Raw genomic sequence first — 6,050 nt, forward strand, 5'->3', positions numbered from 1 at the left:
TCTGTGGAAATAGATGAGTGGAAATACACTATTTCAATCCAGTGTTAACAACAGGTTTCCTTGACTATGTATATTCCCTCCTCTCATTATCCCATGGCTCTGCTCTCAATCCCTAATCAACATCAAAGTGTTTCCTGTAATTGCTGTATCTGCTTTTCTCTCCCATATTTCCATTCCTTCTTTTCCTTGCTTACAGGGGTATAGTTGCTTCACAACACAGTGCTAGTTTTGCTGCACAGCCGAAATGAATCAGCCACATGTGTACACAAATGCCCCCCTCCCTTCTGGATTTTCCTCTCATCTAGGTCACCATAGAGAACAGAGAGTGGGGTTCCCCCTTCTGTATAGGAAACTCTCACGTAATCTATTCCATGCATAGCAGTGTGGTGGTGGTGTAGTTGCTAAGTCATATCTGACGCTTGCAACCCCATGGATGGTAGCCTTCCAAGCTCCTCTGTCCATGGCATTCTCCAGGCAAGAATGCTGGAGTGGGTTGCCATTTCCTTCTCCAGGGGATCTTCCTGACCCAGGACTCGAACCTGGGTCTCCTGCACTGCAGGCAGATTCTTTACCAACTGAGCTCCACCCCCTTTAGTATCCCTATGTTTGTTCTCTATTTCTGTGTCTCTATTTCTGCTTTGCAAACAGGTTCAGCTGTACTATTTTTCTATATTCCACATATATGTGTTAATATAAAGTATTTATTTTTCTCTTTCTGACTTACTTCACTCTGTATGACAGCCTCTATATCCATCCATATCTCTACAAATGAACCAACTGTGTTCCTTTTGATGATTGAGTAACATTCCATTGCACATATGTATCACATCTTCTTTATCCATTCCTCTGTAAATGGATATTTAGGTTGCTTCTATCTCCTGGCTATTGTAGAAGTGTCACAGTGAGCATTGGGATGGATGTGTCTTTTTTAAATTATGGCTTTCTCAAGGTATATGCTCAGTAGTGGGATTGCTGAGTCATATGGTAGTTCTATTTTTAGTTTTTTAAGGAACTTCCATTCTCTTTTCCATAGTGGTTCTATCAATTTAGAGTCCCACCAACAATGCAAGGGGCCCTGGTGGCTCAGCAGTAAAGTCAAATGCAAGAGAAGCGAGTTTGATCCCTGGGTGGGGAAGATCCCCTGGAGAAGGAAATGGCAACCCACTCCAGTATTCTTGCCTGGAAATCCCATGGACAGAGGAGACTGGTGGGCTACAGTCCACAGCATCACAAAATAGTCGGGCACGACCTAGTGAATAAACAACAACAGTGCAGGAGGGCTCCCTTTCTCCACATCCCCTCAGCATTGATTCGGTGGTAGATCTTTTGATGGTGACTATTCTGTTTGGGACTTCCCTGATAGCTCAGTTGGTAAAGAATCTGCCTGCCATGCAGGAGACCCTGGTTCGATTCCTGGGTCAGGAAAATCCCCTGGAGAAGGCAAAGACTACCTGGTTGAGCTATTTCAAATCCTAAAAGATGAAGCTGTGAAAGTGCTGCACTCAATATACCAGCAAATATGGAAAACTCAGCAGTGGCCACAGGACTGGAAAAGGTCAGTTTTCATTCCAATCCCAAAGAAAAGCAATGCCAAAGAATGTTCAAACTACCGCACAATTGCACTCATCTCACACATTAGTAAAGTAATGCTCAAAATCCAAGTCAGACATCAGCAGTACACGAATCATGAACTTCCAGATGTTCAAGTTGGATTTAGAAAAGGTAGAGGAAGCAGAAATCAAATTGGCAACATCCATTGGATCATCAAAAAAGCAAGAGTTCCAGAAAAGCATCTATTTTTGCTTTATTGACTACATCAAAGCCTTTGACTGTGTGGATCACAATAAACTGTGGAAAATTCTGAAAGAGATGGGAATACCAGATGACCTTACCTGCCTCCTGAGAAATCTGTAGGAAAGTCAGGAAGCAACAGTTAGAACTGGACATGGAACAACAGACTGGTTCCAAATCAGGAAAGGAGTACGTTAAGGCTATGTTTTGTCACCCTACTTGTTTAACTTATATGCAGAGTACATCATGCAGAATGCCAGGCTGGATGAAGCACAAGCTGGAATCAAGATTTCTGGGAGAAATATCAATAACCTCAGATATGCAGATGGCACCACCCTTATGGCAGGGAGTGAAGAAGAAGCCTCTTGATGAAAGTGAAAGAGGAGAGTGAAAAAGTTGGTTTAAAGCTCAACATTCAGAAAACTAAGTTCATGGCATCCAGTCTCACCACTTCATGGCAAATAGATGGGCAAACAATGGAAACAGTTTTGGGGAGCTCCAAAATCATTGCAGTTGATGATTGCAGTCATGAAATTAAAAGATGCTTCCTCCTTGGAAGAAAAGCTATGACCAACTTAGATAGCATATTAAAAAGCAGAGACATTACTTTACCAACAAAGGTCCATCTAGTCAAAGCTATGGCTTTTCCAGTGATCATGTATGCATATGAGAGTTGGACTATAAAGAAAGCTGAGTGCTGAAGAGTTGATGCTTTTGAACTGTGGTGTTGGAGAAGACTCTTGAAAGTCCCTTGGACTGCAAGGAGATCCAACCAGTCCATCCTAAAGGAGATCCGTCCTGGGTGTTCACTGGAAGGACTGATGCTGAAGCTGAAACTCCGATACTTTGGCCACCTGATGCAAAGAGCTGACTCATTGGAAAAGACCCTGATGCTGGGAGGGATTGGGGGCAGGAGGAGAAGGGGACAACAGAGGGTGAGATGGCTGAATGGCATCACCGACTCAATGGACATGGGTTTGGGTAGACTCTGGGTTTTGGTGATGGACAGGGAGGACTGGCGTGCTGCCATTCACAGGGTCACAAAGAGTTGGGCACGTCTGAGCGACTGAAATGAACTGAACTGAGGATATTTTTCTTAGGGTCCTTCTTATTATCCTTCTAAGGATATTAGAAAAAAATAACTTTTTTTTTTCTAGCCTGGGTTCACATCCGTAAGCATGACTGCTTTTAACAATTATGTCACCTTTAATCTGATGGTAAAGGGTCTGCCTGCAGTGCAGGAGACCCAGGTTTGATCCCTGGGGTGGGGAAGATCCCCTGGAGAAGGAAATGGCAACCCACTCCAGTACTCTTGCCTGGAGAATTCCATGGACTGAGGAGCCTGGTAGGCTATAGTCCATGGCATCACAAGGAGTCGGACACGACTGAGTGACTTCTCTCTCTTTCACTTTAATCTGAGGCTCCTCAGACTGTATTTGTCTTCCATGACATTGGCTTTTGAAAGAACAGCAGACAATTATTTTGAAGAATGAGTCTTCCTCATGATTACATTCAGGTTTACATATTTGGTAGGAATACAGCATCAGTGTGTTTTCATTAGGAGGTGCAGTGTTGGTCTGGCCTGCCCCACTACTGGTAACATAATCTCTGATCATTTGGTTACAATGATGTCCTCTGGCTTTCTCCCTGAAAACGACAACTTTTCCGTTTACAATTAATATGTAATTAATGAGGAGATATGTTCAGGCTCTGTATATGTTCTGCTTCCCATTAACTTACAACTACCAGTCCAGGCACATGCTGATGATTCTCGCCTTAATTGTTATGATCATGGTTGCCAAATGGTGACTTTCTAGCTTCAGCTTTATTTGTTGGCATCCTACTCACAGTGAGGCAAAGTTTCCTCTCCCCACCCCTCCCCTTTTATTTGGAGAATGATTTTTCATTCAGTATGAAGTCACTGATTCATATGATATTCAATAGTTTGATTCAATGGGTTTATTCAATCTATGACATTCATCATACTTGTTGATGCTGAAATTCCTCCATTTTCAAGTTCCTTTTGCTTTTTTCTAATTTCTTGTCCTGCAAACATGGAATAATCTAGGGCTTGCCCACACTTCTGGTTTCTTTTCTATGCACTCATTCTGGGTCATCTCATCCAATTCAGTAGTTTGGCTATTGTCTTTATAATGAAGACTCTAAACGTATATCTTTAGTCTACCCCTTCCCCATGAACTAGATTTGCATTTCCAGTAGTCTGCTTTACCCTGTGAAGTCTACTACACACCCAAAATTTAAACTACACTCTATATATACGTACCTCCCCTTCACATATCCCATCCCACTTAAGTAAAATTCACCTGAGCCAGTGATCAAGTAAAAATTCTTGGAGTCCTGCTTGACTCCTCTCTTTTTTCTCACACTCCTCATGTAATCTGTCTGCAAGTTCTACAGCTTCCAGTTTCATCATCACATCATTTCACATCACTTTCACTGTTACCATATAAATCCAAGCTTGCTATTCTACACCTGGATTATTGCAATAGACTTCTACTCCTATTTACTTTCCATGATCTACACTCCAATCTCCAATCAGACTGTGTCTTTAAAAGCATATATTATATCATGGCATTCTTCTGTTCAAAATCTTCTAATGCCTTCTTATCCTTTTAAACTAAAATTAACAAATCTAATTATGGCCTGAAAGATTCAGCATAGTCTGGTTGGTGTTATATCTACCTGACTTCATCTCTAGTCCCCCATTCATTTCATCCTATCTTGTCCCCTTGCCCTTTCTCTAGCTTCCTAGGCCTATTCCTGCCTCAGGACGTAGTTCTGGGCAGATTTGATTTTTACCTACTTCTGCTCCTGTTTGTGATGGATTGACTTGGGCAGTGGTTCTCAACTGGGGGCAGTTTTACTCCCCAAGATTGTTTAGCAATGTTTTAAGACATTTGGTTTTCATGACTATGGATGTACTATTGGTATTTACTAGGCAGAAGACAAAGATGATGCTAAATGTCCTACAATGCACGAAACAGCTCTCTACAACTAAAACATCATCTGGCCCCATATCCTGAGGTTGAGAAACATTGATCTAGGGCAAACATGATAATTCAAAAGGCCCCATATCCTGAGGTTGAGAAACATTGATCTAGGGCAAACATGATAATTCAAATCTGTCTACCATGTTAATGGTAGACAGATTTGAGGTCCATACCCTTTCATCAACTAGGCTCCCTAACTATCAATTATATATCTGAAAAATGGGAATAGTAATATATATAGCTCACATAAAGTATTGTTGGGCTTAAATGAGATAATGTTATATAAACAACACTCACCCTTAGGGTAGTTGGTAAAGTTCCATAACTGCTACTCCAATGACCTCTAAATTAAGGTTAGGATTAAAGTAATTGAAAGAAACTGAGCCTTTGGGTCTCACCATTCCCTTTGGATTCTCTGTTTGGTTTTCATGAAACTAAATATCCTGAGAACACTGCTTCACACATGGCCAACACTCTATACATATTCGCTATTGCTATTATTAGTATTGTTGCATTTTTTTACCTCTATGCTGAACAAGTAAGCATTTCTTAGTTGTTTGTTTGTTTGTTTTCCATGAGAGATACACCCTAGTCTTTCCTCCACCAAAAAATGCTTCTTCAGTCTAGAGAAATACTGAATTTTGATGGGTGGGATGCATACATCTTCTTTTACACTACACCATGTCTGCTCTGAAAATTGAGCATCTGTGATCACTTTACACTTTCTCTGATCCTTTCCGTGAACTAGCAGATTGATTTTTAAGCTTATCCTGTTGACATTTTCAGTTCCTAGGAAGTAAGACGTTTGTTTTGCTCTAAGCTTTGTCCCTGCGGATAACTCTACCCTGATGGCACCCATCTTTTCGGGATTTCAACAATCCCCCAAATAAACCCAAGTCCATCTGCTAAAGGACCTAAAAAGAGTCTGAAGTGTGATTAAAGGAAATTGAGTCTTTTGGTCTCACCATCCCCTCTAGATTTTCTTTTTGTTTGGTTTTCATGAAACATTAAATTTGCCAGGGAGCAAATACTGCTTCCCGCGGGTTAATGCGTGTGTTCTCAGTAATATGAGAAATAAGGGGGGAAGGTGTTAGGTGGAGAAAGTTATGCTGGGGAGTGTGGGAGGATTACCTACAGTGAAGGAGAAAGGATATTTCAGCCTAATGGATTTTTTAAGTTTATGCTTTTATATGTGGGGAATCACATTTCCATGTAGGAAGGCAGTTTGGTAGAAATGTAGGCACAGGT

At 41.3% G+C, this 6,050-nt stretch overlaps 1 non-coding gene across 1 annotated transcript; it reads left to right on the forward strand.

The window, feature by feature from the left end:
- Positions 1-1,353: 1,353 nt before the first annotated feature.
- On the forward strand, positions 1,354-1,426 carry TRNAG-GCC (transfer RNA glycine (anticodon GCC)). The gene has a single exon. It is a non-coding gene; the product is annotated as a tRNA-Gly (tRNA).
- Positions 1,427-6,050: the final 4,624 nt, after the last annotated feature.

Source organism: Muntiacus reevesi, chromosome 13, assembly GCF_963930625.1.
Source record: "Muntiacus reevesi chromosome 13, mMunRee1.1, whole genome shotgun sequence".
NCBI classification, from domain to species: Eukaryota; Metazoa; Chordata; class Mammalia; order Artiodactyla; family Cervidae; genus Muntiacus; species Muntiacus reevesi.